The sequence below is a fragment of the Ranitomeya imitator genome, chromosome 1 (genome assembly GCF_032444005.1).
Source record: "Ranitomeya imitator isolate aRanImi1 chromosome 1, aRanImi1.pri, whole genome shotgun sequence".
In the NCBI taxonomy this organism is placed as follows: domain Eukaryota; kingdom Metazoa; phylum Chordata; class Amphibia; order Anura; family Dendrobatidae; genus Ranitomeya; species Ranitomeya imitator.
This window is the reverse complement of record NC_091282.1, coordinates 428,019,010-428,034,038: the sequence shown is the minus strand read 5'-3', so window position 1 is coordinate 428,034,038 and position 15,029 is coordinate 428,019,010. Positions and strand designations below refer to the sequence as shown.

At 42.0% G+C, this 15,029-nt stretch overlaps 1 protein-coding gene and 1 long non-coding RNA gene across 2 annotated transcripts in view; one reads left to right on the top strand and one right to left on the bottom strand.

Annotated features, from left to right (window-relative positions):
* Positions 1 to 15,029, bottom strand: part of ALDH1A1 (aldehyde dehydrogenase 1 family member A1) — a 238,935-nt gene that overhangs the window by 157,971 nt on the left and 65,935 nt on the right. The window lies entirely within an intron of this gene.
* Positions 3,539 to 5,536, top strand: LOC138657850 (uncharacterized). The gene is made up of 2 exons (XR_011317222.1): positions 3,539 to 3,652; positions 4,511 to 5,536. It is a non-coding gene; the product is annotated as an uncharacterized lncRNA (long non-coding RNA).

The window sequence follows — 15,029 nt, the reverse complement described above, 5'->3', positions numbered from 1 at the left end:
GACCCCCAATTTCAAATGCCTTCCAATTATTATAAGGTAAATTACGCTTGACAAGCTTCATTAAGAAGAATGGATGGTTTTGACATTAAAATGGGCACTCTAGATGTTTTCCTGGCCCCCACTCACTGCCGACTATGCTGCCCCATTGACTTGCATTGGGTTTCGTGTTTCGGTCGATCCCGACTTTACGTCATAATCGGCCGATTTCACTCGACCCGACTTTTGAGATAGTCGGGTTTCGCGAAACCCGGCTCGACTCTAAAAAGGTCAAGGTCGCTCAACTCTACTCTCAAACAAACCTCTGAAGCCTTCACAGAACAACTGTAGTTGTAATGAAAATAAATTACACAATTGGTTACTCTTGATTTTATTTAGGAGTTTAGAACTACAGGGGGCTAAATATAAATGCACATCCCAATTTTCAGATTGATAATTTTAAAATATTTAGAAAACCATGCATTATTTCCTTAACAAATACTTGTTACTTTGTGTTGTTATATCACATAAAATCCCAATAAAGTATGCTTATGTATATGGAATGATGTAACATGAAAAAATGTGGAACAATTCATGGGGTATAAATACTTTTTAAAGGCACAATATGTGCCAGAACAATATTTAATTTCTGAGTATGCACAAATATTTTGTTTCAGTAGCAATATGCAGTAGTTGCCCTATCATGATTGTAATAGAGGAACATTTGTTTTCTAATGCAATCATAATAATGTGCTATATGTGGGCTTTATCTACAGTGTAGGCTCCTTATATAAAACTACCAATATGCACCTGAAGGCCGGGAACACACATGCGAAAAAAACAGCCGAGTTTGCATGTTAATACCCGGCATTCCCGCCGTCACTCAGGAGCGAAGCGTGCGACCGCATAGCAATACATTGCCGGGTATTAACATGCGAGACTCGGCCGTATTTCTCGCATGTGTGATCCCAGCCAAATGGTGAGAATACAAGAGACATGACATGATATTATTCTACTGCCATTGAAAAATGACACTATTTATAATATATTCTGAATTCATGAAAAGCATGTCTAAAGACAATTGGTGGCTTGTTGGAGCCCTGGAACTAGTGTTTCATGTTCATGTACCATGAACTATGAGTAAAATTCTATATCACAGTACCATAACACATCAAGCAGCCAACTTAACTATTTATGGACTGTGCTACAAACTAAATGCCTCTCTACTAATATTAAACCACTGGATTATTGCATCCAATTTGAATTAAAAAATGTCCTGCAATACAATTTAAATGCCCATATAAGCACATCCAATTACATCTCTCAGGGAAAGTACATCTACTGGTGTGATCAAGAGTTTGGTGCTTCTGATTGACAGTGCTAGTTTCCCAGAGCGAGCATTGTCTGAATGCTGCCAGTGTGTGTGAGCATGCACTTTGCACTGACGCCGCCTATCAATGTACCAATGAACACAGCGGCATGTAAAAAGTCTGGGCACCCCTTGTTCGAAATTACTGTTATTGTGAACAGGTATGCATGTTAAAGATGGAATGATCTCTAAAGGTCATTTTAACAATTACAAAAAGGAAAATGGGCCAATGCAAAAGTTTGGGCACCCATCATGGTTAGTACCTATCAAAACTGCAAGACATAGAGTCAAAAAAAAGTCTGTCTATAGTAAATAGAAATATCTTTTATTGTTACATATTACAACAACACTCAATAAAATACTTTTCTCCATAATAAATAGTAGTATAAAGCAATGAGGTAGATTGTGGAAAAAGTGTGTCTTAAGAGTCAGCACACAATGCTATAATATAAGGATCGGGGGAATCATGTTCCTGAGGAAATTGTGTCCAGATAAATAATTGTGTTACTATGTCTTTAAAAGACAAAGTGTGAAGTAGCTGGTTCAGGACTGATTCTTACCCATGTGGATCCAGGAGTGACTCAAGACTCCCAGCCCTGACGCTCGTTTCACATGGGCTTCTTCTGGGGGCCATGACACGCTGTGTGTCTATTTTCTTTTTTATATGCCTCCAACAGCTGATGTCAGTGTGGGACAAACATTACGGCGCATGCGCACACGACACGAGCGCTGAAAGTTGCATCAGTCGCGTCTTCTTATGCGACGCGATGAGTCAGGGAGCCAAACCATGGCAACCATCACTCGCACACGTCACATCACAAATGCTGGCAATGATGCTCCGGACCACAAGCATCACGGGCATGCGCACATGTCCACAAGAAAAGGCATAGTAGGATCTAATAGGGATGTATGTAATCATTGGTGCTACCAGTGCTGCTATACGCTGTGTAGTATAATGGATCTGCCAACAAATGATCCAAATGTGTTGAAGAGTGAGGAGTGAAAGTGACAGTGCATGTAAAGTGAATAAGTGCAAAAGAATCCATGGGCTGATAGCTCTTATGCAAATAAGTTTAGCCATCACTGCACCAGAGTAAAATATAATGGCAATAATTTCCCATTATAAGCCTATGAAGTATAAATAATACAGTGAAAAGGCACATATAGTGTCAAAAATTATAAATAACATACTAGAATATATGTACAGTGGGTACGGAAAATATTCAGACCCCTTTAAATTTTTCAATCTTTGTTTCATTGCAGCCCTTTGGTAAATTTGGCACCCCATCTTGACTGAAAAAAACAGAAATGTAGAAATTTTTGCATATTTATTAAAAAAGAAAAACTGAAATATCACATGGTCATAAGTATTCAGACTAGTGATGAGCGAGTATACTCGTTGCTCGAGATTTCCCGAGCATGCTCGGGGGGTCTCTGAGTATTTGTAAGTCCTTGGAGATCTAGTTTTTGTTTACGCAGCTGCATGATTTATAGCTGCTAGCCAGCATAAGTACATGTGGGGGTTGCCTGTTTGCTAGGGAATCCCCACGTGTAATCAAGTTGGCTAACAGATGTAAATCAGTCAGCTGCGGAGATGAAAACTAAATCTCCGAGCACTAAAAAATACTCTGAGGACAACCGAGCATGCTCGGGAAATCTCAAGTAACAAGTATACTCGCTCATCACTAATTCGGTTCCCTGAAAAATGCACACAGGAAAATTGCACACAGGAAAAATGCCCACAGGAAAAATGCCCACAGGAAAATTGCCCACATGAAAAATTCCCCACATGGAAAGTTCCCCACACGGAAAATTCCCCACACGGAAAATTCCCCACATGGAAAATTCCCCACATGGAAAATTGCCAATTACAGCATCACAAAAGTTTCAGATCTATGATATTTCAGGTGCAAGGTGAGGATGTTCTCATAATATGTAATCGACTGGTGATTTACAGTTGACCTAGTGCAAAACTGCAAAAATGATGATCTGTGGTTTGCAGCAGTCTGTCATTATCAGCAATAGATAGATCTAGTCTTGTGATTCACAGCTGACCTAGTGCAAAACTGCAAAAATGATGATCTGTGGTTTGCAGCAGTCTGCCATTATCAGCAATAGATAGATCTAGTCTGCTCTCAACTCTCACTGATTCTGCCTTACTCCTCCCACCAGCCCAGAACAGCAGCACATGCAGAGCCAGCAGCAGTGTGATCAAGAGGAGCCATCACTGCTATCAGTGCTCGCAAAAGTATCACTGCTGCTGGCAGAGATAGTTGGTCCTGGAAGCCCAGAAGGCACAGCAGAAAGGTGAGATTCTGTCACTTGTACCACTTTGTGTTCTTGCTGAGAATGTATGATATGCTTTTGCAGTGGAGTCCGATGGGCACCAGTGCAAAATTTGGTCCTTCCCCCCCACACACACGTTGGTCAGATGTATGGGTCCCTGTAGTGTTCTAAATTCTATAAAGACGTATGAATTGCCCCCCTCCCCCTTCATTATGTAGTAATGTCCCCCATACTGGTATATATGCCCATCATCTTGGTGAATATGTCTGCATCCTGGTATATATGTCCTAATGCTGGTATATATGGTCCCCATCCTAGTATGTATGGTCCACATGATCTCCATCCTGGTATGCATGCCCCCTTTCTGGTATATATGTCCCTATCCTGGTTTACATGGTCCCCAATCCTAGTGTATGTGTCCCCGTTCTGACCCTAATGCATAATTAAAAACAATAACATTCTATTCACCTTTCCTCTGCTCCCACGTCGCTCAGTGTCTTTTGTAGCCACCGCACAGCCCGGCAGCTGACATCAGAGTGTGCGCCATTTCATGCACCGCTCCCTGTGGCTGCACCTCTGATGTCAGCTCACAGCCAATGCGCCGGCAGCATGTATCACAGTGCTGGGACCCCACGGGTCTCTGCAACATGATGCATGTCATCTGGATCTGCATCTTCAGTGAAGACGCAGATCCAGCAGAAGCAGGCACCTGTACCCCCTTGCCTGGTTGTGGACTTGATGCCTGCGACCACAGTCATTACACATCTGTGTTTTTTTGTATTGGTGAACCAATAGTCTTATCTATCCCTATATTTGTTAATTTATTTTCAATGAAAGTGTATTTTGAGTTCATCTAAAGTATTCTATTTCTTCTTGTAGTGCTAACAATGGGGTTTTCAAAAAGCCAGAGAAACAGCAAAGTTATGATTTACTTGGGGTTTGAATATCTTGCATTTCGTACTATCAACACAGTGATGACTTGGAGATGCCAACTGTACCACTCTTCAAAGTGCCATTCAATTCTCAAAACAAAAGATGGCAACGTAGTTCAAGAACCAACAGAACATTGTCATGACTCCTGCCCTCAAAAAGCAGAAGCAAACGTTGCCAGAAGCAAAATGAGAGAAGACGTGAGAGCAGTAAGTGCTACTCCTCGCAACGTGATGGGAAAGGTGTTATCTGCATTGGGCCCATATGCCAAGACAATCATCTCTTGCGAGAAGCCTGGTCTATCATAGAACAGATGGTAATTTGCCTAACCCAAAAACTATACATTTTTGCATTCCTGAAAAGTATAGTCAACTGATACTTCATGATTCAGGAAAGGAAGATCGAAACAGAATTCTGGTTTTCGGAGATAGAGATCTTATGCTTGAACTGAACAAAGATACAATCTATGGAGATGGCACCTTTGATAAAGTGCCCAATATGTTTTACCAACTGTACACTTGGCATGCCAAGGTGGGTAACTCATATCCGCCATGTTTGTACATTTTACTACAAAGAAAGGACATGAACACGTATAAGAGAATGTTTGAAATAATGAAGCTATTGATTCCAAATCTGGCACCTCAAAAGGTTTTAGTGGAGTTTGAGAAGGTTTGTATGATTGCAGCTTGTGGATTCTCTTTGATGGATTGCAGAAGGACCTGGCTTGCCACAAATTAACACTGGCTAATGCACAGGCGGGTTGCCTTGAGATAAAAAAGAGGAAGTATGAGGCGCTGTATCATATGGTGACAAATTCTGTACAGGACTACCCCCAGGTGGAAGATAAACTAAAGTACTTAAGAAGAATAGCTAATTTGCAGTAAAATGGCTAATTTGCAGGTATGCAGTGATTGTTTACTAAACCGGAGTTATTATTGTTATTAGACCTCTTTAATAAACTGTTCCTGTTCAGGACTATCAGAAGGTGGCAAATTATTTCCAGGTGTACAATGATTGCTTAAAAAAATCAAAGTTATTGTTGTTATTAGACCTCCTTAATAAACTGTTCTTAATAAACTTGGCATTAATTTTCTGTGTGGGCAATTTTTGCCGACATTCTTCTGTGCTGCAGAGCATCTCACCTATAACTCTATACTATTCTCCTGCCCGGCAGAGCATCTCACCTATAGGGCAGAGGCACACTAGGGTATGCGTTATCGGAGCAATTTTAATGCATGACAGTCACGCGAGTGCTTTCCGTATCGTCATGCGAGTGTGATGCGATTTTGCTTTTTTTTCTCAGCTAACATCAGTGTGACATCTGTGTGGTGTCTGTGTGCTATGTGTTTTTAACATGGTCTTTCTCATCTTAATATATACTTACCTTGTAACGTCTTCACATCCTGTTTCGTCTAGATGTGTCCGGATCTCAGAATTCCAAGCGGCGGAAGTTCACCGACCTCCATATTGGGACACCCAAGTGATGGGTGTCTCAATATGGAAACTGCTGGTGGTACTAGCCTCTTGCGCGGTACCACCAACGGAACACCGTCGCACCACACACACACACATATACACTGTATACACCGCACGCACCACAGACACACACACACACACACACACTGTATACGCTGTACGCACCACAGACACACAAACACAGACTGTATATTCTGTACGCACCACACACACACACACACTATACGCCGTACGCTACACACACACACACACACACACACACACACACTGTATAAGCCGTACGCAGCCTCTTGTGTGGTACCACCAGCAGAACACCGTCGTGAACATACCACCGCCTGGATCAGCTGAATGATTCACTGACCGCCACCATCATTGTACAGGAGGAGTGCATGCGCAGTTTTAATGTGACCACTACTATCTGTCTGCACAAAGATGCTGGTGGTCTGATTTACTGCGCTTGCGTGAATTCTGCGCAGGCGCAGTGAATCATTAGGGTGATCCCAGAGGCAGATGCGCGACGTATCTACAGGCAGAGGAAGCCGGTCACATTAAAGGGGTTTTCCCACGAACGAAAGTTCATTTTAAAAATTGTCTGTGTTTGACCGTGTACGGAGCATAGCACATCTCCTGGGCAGGTGAGGAAGCAAAAGACAATACTGACATTACAGCAGGGGATCACAGAGGATTCATTTTGTCAGGTAAAATAGTGGTGGAGAGAGAGAGAGAGAGCAGACATTGGGAGAGCACATGGGGTACACAGGTCAAAGAAGAGATGATGAGAGAAGACAGCAAATGGGGTATTGAGAAAGCGCACAGGGGTGAGAGAGATAGAGCACAGGGGGGGAGACAGCTCAAACGGAACAGCACATGAGAGGAGAACACAGCACAGGAAGGAGAGAGACAGCAGACAAGAGGGATAGCACATGAAGTAGACAGGTCAAAGAAGAGAGCACAGACGGGAGAAGTCAGCATATGGGGAAAGAGAGAGTTGATAGGTGGGTGAGCACATGGGAAGAGAGATTCTCAATGCTGCAAAACCTGCCCCATCGGGACATTACCGCCCTCCCGATGCGATAGCATGTGGCCTCCATCTAGTGCTGTATAACGTTCGAAAGAGAAGACAGACAGATGGGATAGATCGATTGAATAGAATAGACAGATAGATAAATGCTGTAAAAGCCATTAAGCCTCATGCATATTCACTGCATTGACTGGCAAACAGCCAATCACAGAAGCACACACTCTGTGAGAGCCTCTGTGATTGGCTGTTGCAGTCAGACTGCATTTCCTCGATCTGAACGGTGTTTTTGCTTGGTTGCCACCCCTGAAAATGGCGCTAGTGTGGCTGTACCCATACCTGTATACTATCCCCCTGTCCTGCAGAGCATCTCACCTATAATTCTATATTATTCTCCTGCCCTGCAGAGCATCTCACCTATAATTCTATATTGTTCTCCTGATCTGCAGAGCATCTCACCTATAATTCTATATTATTCTCCTGCCCTGCAGAGCATCTCACCTATAATTCTGTATTATTCTCCTGCCCTGCAGAGCATCTCACCTATAATTCTATATTATTCTCCTGATCTGCAGAGCATCTCACCTATAAATCTATATTATTCTCCTGCCCTGCAGAGCATCTCACCTATAATTCTATATTATTCTCCTGATCTGCAGAGCATCTCACCTATAAATCTATATTATTCTCCTGCCCTGCAGAGCATCTCACCTATAATTCTATATTATTCTCCTGATCTGCAGAGCATCTCACCTATAATTCTATATTATTCTCCTGCCCTGCAGAGCATCTCACCTATAATTCTATATTATTCTCCTGCCCTGCAGAGCATTTCACCTATCATTCTATATTGTTCTCCTGCCCTGCAGAGCATCTTACCTATACCTGCATACTATCCCCCTGTCCTGCAGAGCATTTAGCCTATAGCTCTATGCTATTCTCTGTTCTGCGGAGCATCTCACCTATAACTCTACTGTTTTCCTGTGAGTATTCATGTCTGTGGGCACTTTTCACATATCATGTGAACAACTTGAACCTGAAATATCATAGATCTGAAACTTTGTGATGATGCAATTGACAATTTTCCGTGTGGGGAATTTTCCGTGTGGGGAATTTTCCGTGTGGGGAATTTTCCTGTGGGCATTTTTCCTGTGGGCATTTTTCCTGTGGGCAATGTTCCTGTGTGCAATTTTCCTGTGTGCATTTTTCTGGTCACCCACTAATTCAGACCCTTTGCTCAGTATTGAGTAGAAGCACCTTTTTGAGCTAGTACAGCCATGAATCTTCTTGGGAATGATGCAACACGTTTTTCACACCTGGATTTGGGCATCCTCTGTCATTCTTCTTTGCAGATCCTCTCCATTTCATTCAGGTTGGATGGTGAACGTTGGTGGACAGCCATTTTTAGGTCTCTCCAGAGATGCTCAATTGGGTTTAGGTCAAGCTCCTGGCTGGGCCATTCAAGAATGGTCACAGAGTTGTTCTAAAGCCACTCCTTTGTTATTTTAGCTGTGTGCTTAGGGTTATTGTCTTGTAAGGTGAACCTTCGGCCAAGTCTGAGGTCCAGAGCACTCTGGAAGAGGTTCTCATTCAGGATATCTCAGTATTTGGCCGCATTCATGTTTCCTGAAATGGCAACGAGTCGTCCTGTCCATGCATCTAAAAAACACCCCCATTGCATGATGCCCAATATAATCCCAACAGTGAAACATGGTGGCAGCAAGTGATGAGCAGTGCCTGGTTTTCACCACACATACTCCAAAAAGGTCTCATAAATCCAGGTGTTATGAGTCACTACATGGATACAATTCACACCTCCATCAGATGGACTCCAGATAATTAAGAACATTATTCCCACTGCCTCTCCATTTGTAAGAAAATGCCTAATTTGATTACCTTGGCTTATCTATAGACTCATCACACTTCCCACCCCCTAACAAATGTCCTCCTGTAGTATTCTTTAAATATTGTGCTTGTTTCTTATTAATCTATTTGTAATCTTGCCTGAAGAAGGAGCCACTGTGCTCTGAAAGCTGCAAACATATTAATTACTGGTTAGCCAATAAAGGTATCACTTCTAGAATACTTCTGTCATCATTGGGCAGAAAAATATTCACATCGATATTTCTGGCTAACACGGTACCACAATACAATTTGTTATTGTACAACAGAGTCAAGATTACTAATTTTGACATGATTCCCAATGTCTGTCAAATAAATTCAATAATAATTGTTGATGAAATTAAAGCTTTGTATAGGGTTTATCTAGAATATGATCACGTAATTTGAACAGGGTATACTTTGTACAATTTCTAATTGCAAGGATTTTGTAATTTATGGTCATTTAAAGTTGTCATTATATGTTACTGCATTATGATAGAGTATTTTTACAGTGCCATAAATAAATGTGTGACTTTTATTAGTACTATAGCTGAATATCAGTCATGACAAGACCCCTTTTGTCTGGTAATTGTCAAATGTGGAGAACCCTACCTACTAAATGTTACCACTCCTCTCTGTTGCAGAGATAATAGATTGTAAAGTTAAAGTTATAGTTTATAATAAGCCTAATTGGGTATTTCTATTTATTTTTCTTGGGGCTAGGGTGGGGTGTGCACTTCATCCCCTGCAAGACGTTGACTAATCACAACCAGGCAGCAACATACTGGAGAAACAAGAACACACCCCACAATAGCGTAGAGCAGTTTTCTCACTGTGAGACTTGTAATGACAGACAGTTAGATCGCTTTCCTGGTTTCACTGCAGAGTTGTGTGTGATTACATAGTGTCAGACGTAGTGCATAGATGACTGTGATTACAAACACCATATGGCAGCCAATGTTGGGAGTGGGAGTGGCAGTAAAGCAGAGCTGGACATTGTCTATTTGCAAACACTTTTAGCAAAAGTTGAACTTTTTTGGAGGGTGTATGTCCCATTACATCAGGCGTAGAAGTAACACAGCATTTCTGAAAAGGAACATCATACCAACAGAAAATATGGTGATGGTCTGGGGCTGTTTTGCTGCTTCAAGACCTGGAAGTCTTGCTGTGGTAAATAGAACTATGAATTCTGCTGTCTACCAAAAAATTCTGAAGGAGAACGTCTGGCCATCTGTTTATGACCTCAAGCTGAAGCGCACTTGGGTTATGCAGCAGGATAATGATCCAAACCACATCAGCGAGTCCACCTCTCAATGGTTTAAGAAAAACAAAATTAAAACTTTGGAGTGGTCTAGTCAGAGTCCTGACCTTAATCTCATTGATATACTGTGGAATGATCTTAAAAAGGCAGTTCATGCTCGGAAAGCCTCCAATGTGGCTGAATTACAACAATTCTGCAAAGATGAGTGGGCCAAAATTCCTCCAGAGTGTTGTGAAAGACTCATTGCAAGTTATCGCAAATGCTGATTGAAGTTGTTGCTCCTAAGGGATGCCCAACCAGATATTGGGTTTAGGGGAGAATCACTTTTTCACACAGGGCCCTGTAAATTTTGATTTCTTTTTCCCTTAATAATAAAGACATTCATGTAAAAACGGCATTTTGTGTTTACGTGTGTTATTTTTGTCCAAAATTTAAAACATTTAAGTGTGACAAACATGCAAAAGAATGTTTGTCAGGAAAGGAAAATATTGTTTCACACAACTGTATGTCTGTCTTCACAATAAACTCATTTTTTGCATCTTTGAAACTGAAGTGTACGGTGATTTACTCCATAATTATTGGCGTGATTGACCGACAGATTATTCAGAAAACAGAAATCTATTGTGTATGTATGGCTTTAGTCAAGGGCATATCTAGGGGTCAGGTGGGTAATTTGCACCAGGTGCATCCAGTAGGGGGTGCCATCAGCCACCTCATGTGGCAGCAGGGCAGGCCTCAGCACCTGGGCAAGTGCCAGGCCCTGAGCAGGAAAGCCCAGCACTTCCGATACTTACCTCTCCCGCTTCAGCATCTTCTGCGTCCTCTGACTGTGGCATTCAGGTCAGAGGGCACGATGACGTCACTAGTGTGCGCCCTCTGCCTGAACAGTCACAGTGCAGAGAGCCGGAAGATGACGAAGCTGAGGAATCCGGAGCAGAGCAGTGGCCAGCAAGGAGAGGTGAGTGTTTAACTTTTATTTTATTTTTTTTAATGTTTGGAGCAATTACATTTAGAGTAGTATGTGGGGCCCATCATATATGGAGCATCTTATGGGGCCAATTATATATGGAGCATCTTATGGGGTCAATTACATATGTAGCAGTATATGGGACCAATTATATATGGAGCATCTTTTGGGGCCCATTATATATGGTGCATCTTATGGCGCCAATTATATATGGAGCCTTATATGGGGTCCATCATATATGGTCCATTTTGGGGGGGCAATTATATATGGAGCATTATATGGGGCTCATTCTGCATGGAATAATATATGTGACCCATTATATGCTGTATGGAGCATTATATGGGGCTCATTATACTGGATGGAGCAATAAATGGGGCTCATTACTCTGTATGGAGCAATATATGGGGCTCATTATTCTTCAAGGAGATCTATGTGGTGTCCATAATACTGTATGGAACAATTTATGGGGCTCATTATTCTGCATGTAGCGCTATGTGGTGCCCATAATACTGTATAGAGGACTATACTGTCTGGTTTCTGAGCTATTGATATCACTCATGTAATGTAAGAAGTAAGTGAAATCTTTGGCATTGTACTATACCTATATTTCTCTGCTGTATCTGTGCATCATGAATCATGGTATGTGTTAAAGGAGCCCACTGAGACTCTTTCGCCTGGGGCCCACAAAAACTTGGAGCCGGCCCTATGTGGTAGTCTGAGCTCTTTCCCAGGCAACAACATTTTGACGCTCCTCAGAGAGGTATTCGGCCGTTCTCTGCCAAGCTGATTAAACTGTATAAAGGAGGGGACACCAAATTGAAAAATTGCCATAGGTGCCGGAAAACTGGGATTCACCTCTATTTTTATTCTCTCTACAATGAATGCTGATCAATGGGGATTTTAACCCTTTTGTGATCTGGCCTGTTTTTGCCTTCGTGATCAGGCCAAGTTTTACAATTCTGACCACTTTAACTTTATGAGGTTATAACTCTGGAACGCTTTAACGGGTCCCGGTGATTCTGAGAATATTTTCTCATGACATATTGTACTTCATCTTAGTGGTAACATTTCTTTGATATGACTTGAGTCATAGAAGTTTATTAACCCTTCATATGCTTCACAGGCATGAATGGAAAGTGGAAGGAAAAAATAAACATTTACTTTTCTTTCACAAAAATTATCTTTTAGACCTAATTTTTTTATTTTCACAAGGGTAACAGGAGAAAATGGACTATACATTTTTTTTTGCAATTACTCCTGAGCATGCCGATACCCCATATATGGAAGAAAACTACTGTTTGGGCGCACGGCATGGATCAGAAGGGAAGGAGTGCCTTTTTACTTTTTGAATGTAAAATATGCTGGAATAATTAGCGGTTGCCATGATACGTTTGGAGAGCCCCTGATGTGCCTAAACAGTGGAGAACCCCAACAAGTGACACCATTTTGGAAACTAGATCCCTTAGGGAACTTATCTAGCTGTGTATTGAGCACCTTGAACCCACTTGTACTTCACAAAAGATTATATCATAGAGCCGTGGAAATATTTTTTTCAAAATAAATTTCCATATTTTGCATTTTCATAAGGGTAAAAGGTAACATTGCTCTATACAATTTGTTGTGCAATTTCTCCTGAGCATGCGGATACCCCATATTTGGGGGAATACTACTGTTTGGGAGCACGGCAGGGTTTAGAAGGGAAGGGGCGCCATTTGACTTTTGGAATGGAAAATTGGCTGGAATCGATAGCGGACACCATGTTGTGTCTGGAGAGCCCGTGACATGCCTAAACAGTGGAAACCCACAACAAGTGATCCTATTTTAGAAACTATACTCCTCAAGGAATTTATCTAGATGTCTGGTGAGCACCTTGAACCTCCAGGGGTTTCACAGAATTTTATAATATTGAGCTGTCAAAATAAAAAAAAAAACATTTTTAGCACAAAAATGCTAATTTAGCCCCTATGTTTTTATTTTCACAAGGGTAACAAGAAAAAATGGACCCTAAAGTTTGTTGTGCAATTTCTCCTGAGTATGCCATTACCCGGTATGTGGAGGAAGGCTAATGTCTGGGAGCACCGTAGGACATGAAAGGGAAGGAGCGCCATATTACGGTTCAGGTTTTGCTGCATTGGTTTGAGGGGGCCATGTCAAATTGGAAGAGCCCTTGAGGTGCCAGAACAGCAGAAACCCCCATAAGTGACCCCATTTTACAAATTACACCTCTCATTGAGTTCATCTAGGGGTGCAGTGATCATATTGACACCACAAGTGTGTCACAGAATTTGATACCATTGGGAAGTGAAGAAAAAATAATTACATTTTTACTAGTGATGGGCGAGTGTACTCGCTGCTCAGGTGACCTCCGAGTATTTATTATTGCTCAGAGATATAGTTTTCATCGCCTTAGTTGCAAGATTTACAGTGGGGCAAAAACGTATTTAGTCAGTCAGCAATAGTGCAAGTTCCACCACTTAAAAAGATGAGAGGCGTCTGTAATTTACATCATAGTTAGACCTCAACTATGGGAGACAAGCTGAGAAAAAAAAATCCAGAAAATCACATTGTCTGTTTTTTTATCATTTTTTTTGCATATTATGGTGGAAAATAAGTATTTGGTCAGAAACAAACAGTCAAGATTTCTGGCTCTCACAGATCTGTAACTTCTTCTTTAAGAGTCTCCTCTTTCCTCCACTCATTACCTGTAGTAATGGCACCTGTTTAAACTTGTTATCAGTATAAAAAGACACCTGTGCACACCCTCAAACAGTCTGACTCCAAACTCCACTATGGTGAAGACCAAAGAGCTGTCAAAGGACACCAGAAACAAAATTGTAGCCCTGCACCAGGCTGGGAAGACTGAATCTGCAATAGCCAACCAGCTTGGAGTGAAGAAATCAACAGTGGGAGCAATAATTAGAAAATGGAAGACATACAAGACCACTGATAATCTCCCTCGATCTGGGGCTCCACGCAAAATCCCACCCCGTGGGGACAGAATGATCACAAGAACGGTGAGCAAAAATCCCAGAACCACGCGGGGGGACCTAGTGAATGAACTGCAGAGAGCTGGGACCAATGTAACAAGGCCTACCATAAGTAACACACTACGCCACCATGGACTCAGATCCTGCAGTGCCAGACGTGTCCCACTGCTTAAGCCAGTACATGTCCGGGCCCGTCTGAAGTTTGCTAGAGAGCATTTGGATGATCCAGAGGAGTTTTGGGAGAATGTCCTATGGTCTGATGAAACCAAACTGGAACTGTTTGGTAGAAACACAACTTGTCGTGTTTGGAGGAAAAAGAATACTGAGTTGCATCCATCAAACACCATACCTACTGTAAAGCATGGTGGTGGAAACATCATGCTTTGGGGCTGTTTCTCTGCAAAGGGGCCAGGACAACTGATCCGGGTACATGAAAAAATGAATGGGGCCATGTATCGTGAGATTTTGAGTGCAAACCTCCTTCCATCAGCAAGGGCATTGAAGATGAAACGTGGCTGGGTCTTTCAACATGACAATGATCCAAAGCACACCGCCAGGGCAACGAAGGAGTGGCTTCGTAAGAAGCATTTCAAGGTCCTGGAGTGGCCTAGCCAGTCTCCAGATCTCAACCCTATAGAAAACCTTTGGAGGGAGTTGAAAGTCCGTGTTGCCAAGCGAAAAGCCAAAAACATCACTGCTCTAGAGGAGATCTGCATGGAGGAATGGGCCAACATACCAACAACAGTGTGTGGCAACCTTGTGAAGACTTACAGAAAACGTTTGACCTCTGTCATTGCCAACAAAGGATATATTACAAAGTATTGAGATGAAATTTTGTTTCTGACCAAATACTTATTTTCCACCATAATATGCAAATA